General features: G+C 33.9%; 5 pseudogenes across 1 annotated transcript in view; 2 read left to right on the forward strand and 3 right to left on the reverse strand.

The window, feature by feature from the left end:
- LOC143205649 (eukaryotic translation elongation factor 2-like) overlaps positions 1 to 15,524 on the forward strand; it is a 497,146-nt pseudogene that overhangs the window by 449,760 nt on the left and 31,862 nt on the right. The gene's annotated exons all lie outside the window — the stretch shown is intronic.
- The window catches only part of LOC143205762 (eukaryotic translation elongation factor 2-like), a 232,309-nt pseudogene that overhangs the window by 210,947 nt on the left and 5,838 nt on the right, over positions 1 to 15,524 (forward strand).
- On the reverse strand, positions 4,464 to 11,330 carry LOC143205727 (eukaryotic translation elongation factor 2-like; annotated as a pseudogene).
- LOC143205728 (eukaryotic translation elongation factor 2-like) lies at positions 12,905 to 14,109 on the reverse strand (annotated as a pseudogene).
- On the reverse strand, positions 14,405 to 15,311 carry LOC143205730 (translation elongation factor 2 pseudogene; annotated as a pseudogene).

Here is a 15,524-nt window from a genome sequence, read left to right on the forward strand (position 1 = left end):
TTAAGTTTGCTTTTTAAAGACTAACCATACCATATGAGAAGCAATAGAAATATTGCAGGCAACTGCTTCTACGGTATAGTTATTAGAGTCCTCAGATCACACGTGGAGGTCGCGGGTTCGATTCCCTGTGGGAACAACGACTTTTCGTGGTTGTTCTAGTTTGGTTAATGTATTTGTCAAATCAGTTAGGTTAGTTACCGGACCCCGAGGCCTGAAGCATTCCCTATTTTCAATCGTTGTTCCTTTATTCCTATATTTCCTCAAACAGAATGCAACTTTACTTGGCCTACCCATTGTAATACTTAATATAATAACTGCATAATTTTTTGAGCAAATATCTAACACCAAAAAGAGAAAAATATAATGTTTTTAACAAGAAAATTAAACCGACTTCAAAAAATAAATAAGGAACACACCCAAGGTTTTTGTTTATTTTTATTTAGTTATTACAACGATAATTATGTACATATTTCAAATATGCTTTTAGCAATGATTGAGTTTAAATGGATGACTTTACAATAATGACAGAACAGGAAGAAGGCGGAACGGTACTTTGAACTTGCTTAAAATTCTTTACTTTCATAATTTAAATTACCTTTTCATATATTCCCAGAATTTTTCAATGATACTGAAAATACAGTGCATCAAAATAGGTCATTGTGGTAAATGAATCAAGTGAAAATTTCCATAATCACTAAGAGATGGACCGTAAGAAAATATAGATCGGCATTGTTGACCAATTACACAGAGGGTACCTAATGACTCATTCGACGTGGTAACGGGTCCGAACGCATTCCCATGCTGAGATGTATACTTTTTGGATACGATGCCTTGACTTGCCTTTTAAGAACGATGCCTTGACCGAAAATCATATAGTTTCTTAGAGTATCTCGAAGAGTATTTTGCTGACGTAGTTGATATACGATTGTTATTGTAATCACCGTTGCAACACCTAGTATATTATCAAGATATTGACCATTATAATGTTTGTTGAATATTTGTATTTTATTTACCAAGAAATAAAAGTATTTCTTACAGGACATTGACACCATATCAGAGATTGGTTGCATTATAGGCAAGTTAACTGGGAGATTATTTATAGCAAACCCAAGAATAATAATTGTCTTAACAATTATAATGTTATCACTTACCCCTAATTTGTAGTTTAGATTTTTGACAAACAAATTTTAACACCATAGTTGACGGCACAGCTTGTGCACTAGAAGCATCAGATGAGGAAGTTTACCACGCCATACAGCATTTTTACGCTAATTCAGTTATTTCTAGCTTCTGTTCTGATTAGAGGACAAGCAAAGTTCCTACACAGTCTGATTTTACCATTTTTGATGGGGATGGTCCATCGGTTATTTTATGGCTGTCACCACTTATGTTAATAGAGTAATTCTTATTTAACTTTACAACCTTAGCACAAATGTTATAGTATTTGAAATGTTCGTTATATTCTAAACACACACACTTGACAGGATAAATAGAAGGCCTTTATTCGACCACAATACTAGTTTATTGGTCCGACAGTTAAATCAAGGCAATATGTTTCAATCAACGAACTAACGGAAACTGTTCTGGAAACTACCGGATAGAAACACAGACGTATCTAGTATTACCAAATTAAAACGGTCGGAGGCGTTGCCAATTATGCTCTCTAAACTATTATGTTAAATACGAGTAGGGCAGGATATTTCGTAGGTGGGTGTTTTGGTAATATTTTGCGAATATATGGAAATTTATGGAAATTTTGGCGAAATGTTTCGCCACGTCCAACATGTAGATGTCGCTACCTTTAACACATTTCTTGTTTTATTCGCTATGCTAAGAGCCGCGACGGAATCTGATTCGTTCATTTCGTTCTATAGTTTGTTTATTTTGCACCCTATTTTTAATGTGCCCTATGTAGAGAACAGTGTGGTCAGCTTTTTATAACGTTTATTGATTATATTATTATTTTATTTTATTACTAGGTAGAAGTCCGTAGTTGAAATTCATTCCCGTTCTAGGAAGTGTTGTGTGCACGGATGCACAGATAGTGAGGAAATGCATCATAGTTTTCCGTTAAATAAGCGATCCTTAAGAAATGAGTAGAAAACTTTAAAAATCCTAAACTGGTTGGTTAAACATGAAGCAGATTTATTATCGTTACCAAGTGAGACATTTGTGTGATACATTTAAACCTTCCTTTAAGTACTTATGAACAATTTAGTGATGGTGAAAATAATACCACAAGCCTAGAACATGTACCAATGGAAGTGGATTAAAATCAAAATTATATAGAAGGTAAATTGAAGGAGTCAGTCACATCTCTGTTCATAATTGTTACCATTAATTTCAAAACTGTCTTACTAAATTTGTAGTGCCTATTTCCATCATTCCAGGCCTACAACCAGGGTGTTCGAAACAAGTATCATCGACACTTGAACAAACTCCAGAAAATAATGGTAAAGTTTATAGTCATTCAGCCAGTATCCCCCTTTCTGCTCATTCTTACTGTTAGTTACTTGACTATAACTTCAGTCCAGATGTTCCTATAAGAGCAAACAAAGTTTTACGTTGTACCGTAGTGTATATCTCAGGTTATTTAGTAAAACTTAAAAAAAAATGAAATGTGATATTTGTTTACATACAATTATGAATAAATCAGTAAACCCACAAATTGAGACTGATTTTATAGAGACAAGAGAATATCTCGTGTCCCAAGGAAGAAACAAGATAAATACACATTGCCTAGCTAGTATTAAATTAGAACAAAGGTGAAGAATATGAAGTAGAATTCACCAAAACATATTTTGGATATGAAAATACCTTAAACTCCTGCAGCTCTCGAAAACAAATACAGAATAAATTGTAACCAAATGAGGAGCTAAAATACCATTTAGTGTTATAAAGGATGATGTAAGAGACGATGTGGATATTACTAATGTAAGAAGAATAGATTTAGTGACTAATAAAGAGTTACAAAACATAAAAGCAGCTTATGATTTTGAATCCACAGCTAATAGAGATGAAAATGACGCCATAAGAGTAGAACCATGGGCAAATGAGTTGAAAGAAACAAGATGTATACTGTTATATAACCCACAAGGTGGATATATGGACGTCTACCTCAATTAGAAAGAAGATGATAAATTTGCAGTTAATGGCCAATGTTACCACAATCTTAGTGAGTCCATATAACTTAGACCCTTAAGAAATAGTCCAGAGAAAATCGATGAAGTGGAGGCAACACAAATAACATAACTTTATCCTATTGTCCTTTATATTTAAATAAATTATGTTTATAGCAATATTGTTGTTTTGTATTTTTCCTAATTTCATAAGTGAAACGTAGATATTTTGAGATAAATATGTATTAGTTTACCTAGTACATTTAAACATGTCAGTAATTGTAATTTCAATTATCGCCCATCGTCAATTTCATTTATGAGGTCTAATTAATAAAAATCCCAAATAAGGATTTCACTAAATCATTAAAATTAGTGTATTATAAGGTGGTTGATAAAATAATACTAGATTAAGGGTATGCTTTTGGCCATAATCAATTTATTTTATCAGTACCATTTTAATACGACATTGATCTTACAATATTTATATTACAAATAAATTAAAAGAGTTTTGAATGTCTAGTTATGCAGGTATTAGATATTTCGTATTAAATGTATATTTAGGTAGGTAGCATATTTTTATTTAAATTTGGGAATTTTGATTATTGTTATTCAGAGAAGGTTTTAGGAAAGACCTGAAGGATCTACAACTGATTTCCATGTTTAATATTAAGATATATTAAATGCAACTTATATGTTTATGATAAATTGATTATCAATCCTAATGTATTTATAAATCCATAATTTTAGTATTATTCCTCTAGATATTACATAATAGAATAAAAGCGAGTTCTACTGTTAATATTTTCTCAATATTTTGGCCAAAAATACCGACGAAGACTTGTACTATTCAAGAAATTCATGAATGGTTCCAAATATCTATGGTATATAGAATTCGATCTAGTAATGCGATATTTTAGACCGTTTCATTTAATGTCAGTTATGTTTTTTTCTTAAATTTGAAGGAAAGTGTAAAGGAACTAGACGGGATTGCCACTTCTTTTTAAAAGTACAATTTCTTCACATTTTGACGACATGTTGTTGTAACACATCCTAGAGATGTTAGAACTTCATAACACATCATTTCCAAAGACGCCATGTTCAGAATCACTACGCTTTTCTTCTTTTCTATTTCTAGTGTCTTTTGTACCACCCTGATTGAGTTTCATGATAATTTGTTCATAGAGTGTTCCAGTTTTCTCTTTCTAATTTCCATTTATTATTTATTAAACCCTCCTTTATTATGTTCATGTTATAGACATTTATTATTAAAATTAAGCCCAAGATATATTATTGGAAGGGATTTTAGAATATACAGAAAAAGTGAAAGTGCCATCGGAAAAAAAGGTCAGTACAGTAGAAAATAAATGCAAAATGACATAAAACGTTAAGAGCCGAAACTGAATATCTGGACCACAAATGCAGCGTAAGATAATTTAAGATAATTACCAAAATCGTAGAAAATACCTTTATGAGAAGTGGGTACCATTTTAGACACATCATCATAGGACTGTTAGGATCACTGTTCTTAATACCTAAAAACAAAATAACAAAGTATAGTCCTTTGCAAATATTAAAAAAAGTATTAAATAATTGGTAATTGTTGTTTAGTTTATACCAATCATTCACAGTGAGTCAGCCTAGAGTTGTAAACTACACATCATCATGTACAAATAAATACCAAAATTTAACGCGTTTTAAAAATCCATATAGGTGACACATATCAAGAGTGGCTTCATCATCATGTGGACTTTTGTATAACATTTCCATTCTGTATTTCAGAGCAGTTACTGGGGACGGTAAATGAACGGCAATAATCTGAAGCAAAGTCCCACCAGCAGGTAACCATGTCTGACTAAATTGTTTTCCATCCTTATCCTTGTCTTCATATTTCAAGATAGTGCACAGTGTGGAGAGAAGGCCTTCATATTCTTCTTTCCTAAAATACACATTTTAGTTACACCCAAGAACTACAAATATATAATGCATTCCCGATATAACAGCTTGTCATCATAGGATATTAAGATAGAGGTAACATGAAAGCGTTTAATAACTAGGCTTATAATTTTCTTCCAATGCACTGCCTACAATATATTTATTTCCTAATAACTTCATAAAAGTTTTTTTGGTATACTATATAGTGGCCTAATTGAGCTGGAAGAATTATTTTTTTCAAATTATAAATCACATGTTTACTTGCAGCTTATAATCAGGTCAAAAATTTTGTAGATGGGATTCAAGATGTACATGCAAAACAATATTTTGTTATCATTATCCTGTTTTTAGGTTGAAATATTTCTAACCCCATAGGCTGTTTAACATCAGAAAATTTGGTAAAGTTATTCAGCATCCAACTGCAATTTCAAATGGGTATGGTCCATCTTGTTCATGAACAAGATTGGCTTAATACGTTCGTCGATAGCCTGACGTAACATAGTTTCCGTTTGTACTCACACCTGAAATAATTCATTATTACAAAATTATTTCTAAATTTATTCATAATATATAGCGAATTAGCAGCATCAGTAGCACCAATCTTTAACCAATGTCGGCCTGGGGCGGTTGGAGATAACATCACGATTAATTATAAGATTGTAAAGACACTACAATGTTTCCTACTTTAATTCGGAATTTCTTAATAAATTGTCTTTACCACAGAGATATATTTATATAAGCGTTATTGCATCTGCATTGAATGGCATTATGCACGTATCTTTAGTAAAATTAATACAAAGTGAAGTAACACCAAAAATACATACATAATTATTTAATTTATTATACAAATAATTAATTTAGAAATGTACTTATCTGTAATACAATCTACTACAACAAGAGCACCATCAGTTACACGAAGGGCACTATTGGGCCGGATTAAGTAACTTGAATTCACGCATGATCGATCCTCCCCCAAGGCCTTCAGAGAGATTTCTAAGTGGAACTCTCTGGCACCGGCAATGATGTTTTCCCTAGATTCTTCCATGACATATGGTACCATAAGATCAGACTTAGCCAAACGTTTCAAACCTGAAGTCAAATGACACAGACCTTAGTGATAATCATACAATAAAAGCGAACATTTGCGTACCTTCTAAAAGTTTTGGTGAATCGGCCGGATTCTTTCTTTCCACAGCTACACGTACTACGAGAGTTACGCCGAATTTCATGACATTCAACTTCTGCATGTTTGTGAATGTGGGGATGGTATTGGGCTTAACCAAAAATTGATCCACTCCGAACAACCTCTAAATATTTCCAGATGGGACATCTTCAATAACTTCTACATAACGACCCATCATAAGGATGGCTCCCTGAATTGTCTTCTCGTTTAAATCTTCTTTCATGATGCCACATATTTAGCTCCTGGGACAGGGGCCTTGCTGCCGGTGGCTACTTTACCGGAAAAAACCGGACCAAAATCGTAGAATTAAACTTTATGAGAAGTGGGCATCATTTAAGACATATATCTTCATAGGACCGTTAGGATTACAATTTTTAATACCTAAAAGCAAAAACAAGCAAAGTATAGTCATTTGCAAATATTAAAAAAATAATAAAAAATTGGTAGTTGTTGTATAGTTTATACCAATCATTCACACTCTAGTCAGCCTAGAGTTCTAAACTACACATCATTAAGTACAAATTAATACCAAAATTTAACGCGTTTTAAAAATCCATACAGGTGACACATACCAAGAGCGGCATCATCATCATGTGGACCTTCGTATAACATTTCCATTCTGTAGTTCAGAGCAGTTACTGGGGATGCTAACTGAACGGCAATCATCTGAAGCAAAGTCCCACCAGCAGGTAACTATGTCCGACTAAATTGTTTTCCATCGTTGTCCTTGTCTTCATATTTCAAGTTCATGCGCAGTGTGGAGAGAAGGCCTTCATAATGTTCTTTCCTAAAATAAAAATTTTAATTACACCCAAGAACTACAAATATATAATGCATTCTCGATATTACAGCTTGTCACCTTAAGATATAAAGATAGAGGTAACATGAAAGCGTTTAATACCTAGGCCTATAATTTTCTTCCAATGCCCTGCCAAGAATATATTTCCTAATAACTTCATAAAAGTTATTTGGAAACTATATAGTAGCCTAATTGTGATGGAAGAATTATTTTTTTTTAAATAATTAAACACATGTTTATTTGCAGTTCATAATCAAGTCAAAAATTTTGTAGATGGGATTCAAAATGTACATGCAAAACGATCTTTTGTTATCATTATCCTATTTTTGGGTTGAAATATTCCTAACCCCATAAATTGTTAAACGTCAGAAAATTTGGTAAAGTTATTCAGCACCTAACTGCAATTTCAAATGGGTATGGTCCGTCTTGTTCATGAACAAGATTGGCTTAATACGTTCGTCGATAGCCTGACGTAACATAGTTTCCGTTTGTACACACACTTGAAATAATTCATTATTACAAAATTGTTTTTAACTTTATCCATAATTTATAGCGAATTAGCAGCATCAGTAGCACCAATCATTAACCAACGTCGGCCTGGGGCGGTAGGAGATGACATCATGATTAATTAAGAGATTGTAAAGACGACTTAGTGATAATCACACTATAAAAACGAACATTCGCGTACCTTCTCCAGGCTTTGTACAATCGACCGGATTCTTGAGTTCCACAGCTACACGTACTACTGAAGATAAGCTGAACTTTTTGACATTCAAGTTCTGCTTGTTGGTGTATGTGGCGATGGCATCGGGCTTAACCAAAAATTGATCCAGACCGAACAAAGTGCAAATATTTCCAGATGAGACATCTTCCATGGCTTCTATATACCGACCAATCATGAGGATGGCATGAGGATGGATGGCAGGATAGCACCCTTCATGCCGCTGGCTACATCACCGGAACAAACAGGACTAAAATCGTAGAAATAACCTTTATGAGAAGTGGGTACCATTATAGACACATATCATCATTTTACCGTTAGGATAACAGTTCTTAATACCTAAAAACAAATAAAGCAAAGTATAGTCATTTGCAAATATTAAAAAAATAATAAATTGGTAATTGTTGTTTAGTTTATACCAATCATTCACAGTGAATCAGCCTAGAGTTGTAAACTACATATCATCATGTACAAATAAATACTAAAATTTAACACATTTAAAAAATCCATATAGGTAACACATACCAAGAGCGGCTTCATCATCATGTGGACCTTCATATAACATTTCCATTCTGTATTTCAGAGCAGTTACTGTGTATGGTAAGTGAACGGCAGTCATCTGAAGCAAAGTCTCCGCCTAAATTGTTTTCATCCTTATCCTTGTCTTCATATTTCAAGTTAGTGCGCAGTGTGGAGAGAAGGGCTTCATATTATTCTTTTCTGAAATAAACATTTTAGTTACACCCAAGAACTACAAATATATAATGCATTCTCGATATAATAGCTTGTCACCATAGGATATAAAGATAGAGGTAACATGAAAGCGTTTAATACCTAGGCTTATAATTTTCTTCCAATGCACTGCCAACAATATATTTATTTCCTAATAACTTCATAAAAGTTATTTTGTAAACTATATAGTGGCCTAATTGTGGTGGCGGAATTAATTTTTTTTTTAATAATAAAACATATGTTTGCTTGCAGTTCATAATCAAGTCAAAAATTTTGTAGATGGGATTCAAGCTGTACATGCAAAACGATCTTTTGTTATCATTATCCTATTTTTGGGTTGAAATATACCTAACCCCATAGATTGTTAAACGTCAGAAAATTTAGTAAAGTTATTCAGCACCCAACTGCAATTTCAAATGGGTATGGTCAATGTTGTTCATGAACAAGATTAGCTTAATACGTTGGTCGATAGCCTGACGTAACATAGTTTCCGTTTGTACACACACCTTAAATAATTCATTATTACAAAATTGTTTCTAACCTTATCCATAATTTATAGCGAATTAGCAGCATCAGTAGCACCAATCATTAACCAATGTCGGCCTGGGGCGGTTGGAGATGACATCACGATTAATTAAAATATAGTAAAGACACTACATTGTTTCCTACTTTAATTCGAAAGTTCTTAATAAATTGTCTTTGCCACAGAAATGTATTTAGATATGCGTTATTGCATCTGCATTGAATTGCATTATGCATGTTTCTTTAGTAAAATTAATACAAAGTGAAGTAACACCAAAAATACATACATAATTATTTAATTTATTATACAAATAATTATTTGGGAATTTACTTACCCCTAATACAATCTACTAGAACAAGAGAACCATCAATTACACGAAGGGTACTACTGGGTCGGATTAAGTAACTTGAATTCTAGCATGATCGATCCTCCTCCAAGGCCTTCAGACAGATTTCTAAGTGGAGCTCTCTGGCACCGGCAATGATGTTTTCGCTAGATTCTTCAATGACACATTGTACCATAAGATCGGACTTAGCCAAACATTTCAAACCTGAGGTCAAATGACACAGACCTTAGTGATAATCACACAATAAAAGCGAACATTTGCGTACCTTCTAAAGGTTTTGGTGAATCGGCCGGATTCTTGGGTTCCACAGCTACACGTACTACGAGAGTTACGCCGAATTTCATGACATTCAAGTTCTGCATGTTTGTGAATGTGGAGATGGTATCGGGCTTAACCAAAAATTTATCTACACCGAACAATCTGTAAATGTTTCCAGATGGGACATCTTCAATGGCTTCTACATAACGACCCATCACGAGGATGGCCCCCTGAATTTTCTTCTCGTTTAAATCTTCTATCATGATGCCACGTATTTAGCTCTCGGGATAGGGGCCTTGCTGCCAGTGGCTACTTTACCGGAAAAAACAGGACCAAAAATTGTACAAATAACCTTTATGAGAAGTGGGCACCATTTAAGACACATATCATCATAGGACCGTTAGGATTACAATTTTTAATACCTAAAAACAAACAAAGCTAAGTATAGTCATTCGCAAATATTAAAAAAATAATAAAAAATTGGTAATTGTTGTTTAGTTTATACCAATCATTCAAAGTGAATCAGCCTAGAGTTCTAAACTACACATCATCAAGTAAAAATTAATACCAAAGTTTAACGCGTTTTAAAAATCCATACAGGTGACACATACCAAGAGCGGCTTCATCATCATGTGGACCTTCGTATAACATTTCCATTCTGTATTTCAAACCAGTTACTGGGGATGCTAAGTGAACGGCAATCATCAGGAGCAAAGTCCCACCAGCAGGTAACCATATCCGACTAAATTGTTTTCCATCCTTATCCTTGTCTTCATATTTCAAGTTAATGCACATTGTGGAGAGAATTGCTTCATATTGTTCTTTCCTAAAATAAAAATTTTAATTACACCCAAGAACTACAAATATATAATGCATTCTCGATATAATAGCTTGTCACCATAGGATATAAAGATAGAGGTAACATGAAAGCAATTAATACCTAGGCTTATGATTTTCTTCCAACGCACTACCAAGAATATATTTATTTCCTAATAACTTCATAAAAGTTATTTGGAAACTATATAGTAGCCTAATAGTGATGGAAGAATTATTTTTTTTTAATAATAAAACACATGTTTACTTGCAGTTCATAATCAAGTCAAAAATTTTGTAGATGGGATTCAAAAAGTACATGCAAAACGATCTTTTGTTATCATTATCCTATTTTTGGGTTGAAATATTCCTAACCCCATAGATTGTTAAACGTCAGAAAATTTGGTAAAGTTATTCAGCACATAACTGCAATTTCAAATGGGTATGGTCCATCTTGTTCATGAACAAGATTGGCTTAATACGTTCGTCGATAGCCTGACGTAACATAGTTTCCGTTTGTACACACACCTGAAATAATTCATTATTACAAAATTATTTTTTAACTTTATCCATAATTTATAGCGAATTAGCAGCATCAGTAGCACCAATCATTAACCAATATCGGCCTGGGGCGGTAGGAGATGACATCACGATTAATTAAAAGATTGTAAAGACGACTTAGTGATAATCACACTATAAAAGCGAACATTTGCATACCTTCTACAGCTTTTGTACAATCGGCCGGATTCTTGAGTTCCACAGCAACACGTACTACAGAAGATAAGCTGAACTTCTTGACATTCAAGTTCTGCTTGTTTGTGTATGTGGCGATGGCATCGGGCTTAACCAAAAATTGATCCAGACCGAACAAAGTGCAAATATTTCCAGATGGGACATCTTCCATGGCTTCTGTATAACGACTAATCACGAGGATGGCTCCCTGAATTGTCTTTTCGTGTAAATCCTCTTTCTTGAGGCGACATAGCTAGGTCCCAGGATAGGGGCCTTCATGTCGGTGGCTACTTTACCCGAAAAAACAGGACCAAAATTGTAAAAATAACCGTTATGAGAAGTGCACACACCTGCAAATAATTCATTATTACAAAATTGTTTCTAACTTTATCCATAATTTATAGCAAATTAGCAGCAAGAGTAGCACCAATCATTAACCAATGTCGGCCTGGTGCAATTGGAGATGACATTACGACTAATTAAAAGATTGTAAAGACACTACAATGTTTCCTACTTTAATTCGGAATTTATTAATAAATTGTCTTTACCACAAAAATTTATTTAGACATGCGTTATTGCATCTGCATTGAATTATATTATGCATGTTTCATTAGTAAAATTAATACAAAGTGAAGTAACACCAAAAATACATACATAGTTATTTAATTTATTATACAAATAATTACTTAGGAATTTACTTACCCCTAAAGCAATCTACTACAACAAGTACACCATCAGTTACACAAAGGGCACTACTGGGTCGGATTAAGTAACTTGAATTCAAGCATGATCCTCCTCCAAGGCCTTCAGACAGATTTCTAAGTGGAGCTCTCTGGCACCGGCAATGATGTTTTCGCTAGATTCTAGAGTTACCGATTTCGTTCCAATTCATATTCCAAGTAATAGTCGGCATGTCAATTACGTTGCCGCTTGCCAAATTGTATTACCTCTTATAGTTTCCGAGATATGGGCAATTCAAATTTTACACCTTAGGCTCTGTTTCTACTTGAGCCCAAATTGTAAAATAGTCCTATGAATTATCGATTTCGTTCCAATTCACAGTCCAAGTAATATTCGGCATGCTAACTCCGTTGCCGATTGCCAGATGACATTATATCTTATAGTTTCCGAGATATGGGCAATCGAAATTTTACATCTTAGGTTCTGTTTCTACTTCGGCCCAAATTGTAAAATGATCCTAAAAATTACCGATTTCGTTCCAATTCACATTGCAAGTAATATTCCGCATGCGAATTACGTTGCCGATTGCCAGATTGCATTATCTCTTATTTTTTCCGAGATATGGGCAATCGAAATTTTACCCTTAGGCTCTGTTTCTACTTGGGCCCAAATTGTAAAATGGTCCTATGAATTAATGATTTAGTTCCAATTCACATTTCAAGTAATATTCGGCATGTCAATTACGTTGCCGAGTGCCAAATTGCATTACCAAATTGTTTCTAACTTTATTCATAATTTATAGCGAATTAGTAGCATCAGTAGCACCAATCATTAACCAATGTGGCCTGGGGCGGTTGGAAATGATATCGCGATCAATTGAAAGATAGTAAAGACACTACAAGATTCTTTTTTCGAATCGGCCGGATTCTTGGGTTCCACAGCTACACGTACTACGAGAGTTACGCCGAATTTCATGACTTTCAAGTTCTGCATGTTTGTGAATGAGGGGATGGTATCGGGCTTAACCAAAAATTGATCCACACCGAACAACCCGTTGGGACATCTTCAATGGCTTCTACTTCTTCTTCTTCTTCTAGGGGCCTTGCTGCCGGTGGCTACTTTACCGGAAAAAACAGGACCAAAATCGTAGATATAACTTTTATGAGAAGTGGGCACCATTTTAGACACATATCATCACAGAACCGTTAGGGTCATTGTTCTTAATACCTATAAATAAAAAAAAAACAAAATATAGTCATTTGAAAATATTTAAAAAAATAATAAAAAATTGGTAATTGTTGTTTAGTTTATACCAATCATTCATAGTGAATCAGCCTGGAGTTGTAAACATACTCATCATCAAGTACAAGTAAATACCAAAATTTAGTGCGCTTTAAAAATCCATACTGGTGACACATACCAAGAGCGGCTTCATCATCATGTGGACCTTCGTATAACATTTCTATTCTGTATTTCAGAGCAGTTACTGGGTATGGTAATTGAACGGCAATCATCTGAAGCAAAGTCTCACCAACAGGTAACCCTGTTCACCTAAATTGTTTTCCATCCTTATCCTTGTCTTCATATTTCAAGTTAGTGCACAGTGTGGAGAGAAGGGCTTCATATTCTTCTTTCCTAAAATAAAAATTTTAGTTACTCCCAAAAACTACAAATATATAATGCATTCTCGATATAACAGCTTTTCACCATAGGATGTAAAGATAGAGGTAACATGAAAGCGTTTAATACCTAGGCTTATAATATTCTTCCAATGCACTGCCAACAATATATTTATTTCCTAATAACTTCATAAAAGTTATTTTGTAAACTATATAGTGGTCTAATTGTGCTGGAAGTATTAATTTTTTTTAATAATAAAACACATGTTTACTTGCATTTCACAATCAGGTCAAAAATTTTGTAGATGGGTTTCAAGATGTACATGCAAAGCGACCTTTTGTTATCATTATACTGTTTTTGCGTTGAAATATTCCTAACCCCATAGATTGTTAAACGTCGGAAAATTTGGTAAGGTTATTCAGCACCCGACTGCAATTTCAAATGGGTATGGTCCATCTTGTTCATGAACAAGATTGGCTTAAAACGTTCGTCGATAGCCTGACGTAACATAGTTTCCGTTTGTACACACACCTGAAATAATTCATTATTACAAAATTGTTTCTAACTTTATCCATAATTTATAGCGAATTAGCAGCATCAGTAGCACCAATCGTTAACCAATGTCGGCTTGGGGCGTTTGGAGATGACATCACGATTAATTAAAATATAGTAAAGACACTACATTGTTACCTACTTTAATTCGAAAGTTCTTAATGAATTGTCTTTACCATAGAAATATATTTAGATAAGCGTTATTGCATTTGAATTGAATTGCATTATGCATGTTTCTTAAGTAAAACTAATACAAAGTGAAGTAACACCAAAAATACATAGATAATTATTTAATTTATTATACAAATAATTATTTAGGAATTTACTTACCCCTAATACAATCTACTAGAACAAGAGAACCATCAATTACATGAAGGGCACTACTGGGTAGGATTAAGTAAATTGAATTCTAGCATGATCCTCCTCCAAGGCCTTCAGACAGATTTCTAAGTGGAGCTCTCTGGCAACGGCAATGATGTTTTCGATAGATTCTTCAATGACATATTGTACCATAAGATCAGACTTACCCAAACTTTCAAACTTGAAGTCAAATGACACAGACATTAGTGATAATCACACAATAAAAGCGAACATTTGCGTACCTTCTACAGGTTTTGATGAATCGGCCGGATTCTTGGGTTCCACAGCTACACGTACTACGAGAGTTACGCCGAATTTCATGACTTTCAAGTTCTGCATGTTTGTGAATGTGGGGATGGTATCGGGCTTAATCAAAAATTGATCCACACCGAACAACCTGTAAATGTTTCCAGATGGGACATCTCCAATGGCTTCTACATAATTACCCATCATGAGGATGGCTCCCTGAATTGTCTTCTCGTGTAAATCTTCTTTCTTGATGCCATGTATTTAGGTCTTGGGATAGGGGCCTTGCTGCCGGTGGCTACTTTACCGGAAAAAACAGGACCAAAATCGTAGAAATAATCTTTATGAGAAGTGGGCACCATTTTAGACACATATCATCATAGGACCGTTAGGATTACAATTTTTAATACCTAAAAACAAAAAAAAGCAAAGTATAGTCATTTGCAAATATTAAAAAAATTATAAAAAATTGGTAATTGTTGTTTAGTTTATACCAATCATTCACAGTGAATCAGCCTAGAGTTGTAAACTACATATCATCATGTACAAATAAATACTAAAATTTAACACATTTAAAAAATCCATATAGGTAACACATACCAAGAGCGGCTTCATCATCATGTGGACCTTCATATAACATTTCCATTCTGTATTTCAGAGCAGTTACTGTGTATGGTAAGTGAACGGCAGTCATCTGAAGCAAAGTCTCCGCCTAAATTGTTTTCATCCTTATCCTTGTCTTCATATTTCAAGTTAGTGCGCAGTGTGGAGAGAAGGGCTTCATATTATTCTTTTCTGAAATAAACATTTTAGTTACACCCAAGAACTACAAATATATAATGCATTCTCGATATAATAGCTTGTCACCATAGGATATAAAGATAGAGGTAATATGAATGCGTTTAAT

This window comes from Rhynchophorus ferrugineus, unplaced genomic scaffold, assembly GCF_030347505.1.
Source record: "Rhynchophorus ferrugineus isolate W39M unplaced genomic scaffold, kcgeb_rfMv2 rfM14, whole genome shotgun sequence".
Taxonomy (NCBI): Eukaryota; Metazoa; Arthropoda; class Insecta; order Coleoptera; family Curculionidae; genus Rhynchophorus; species Rhynchophorus ferrugineus.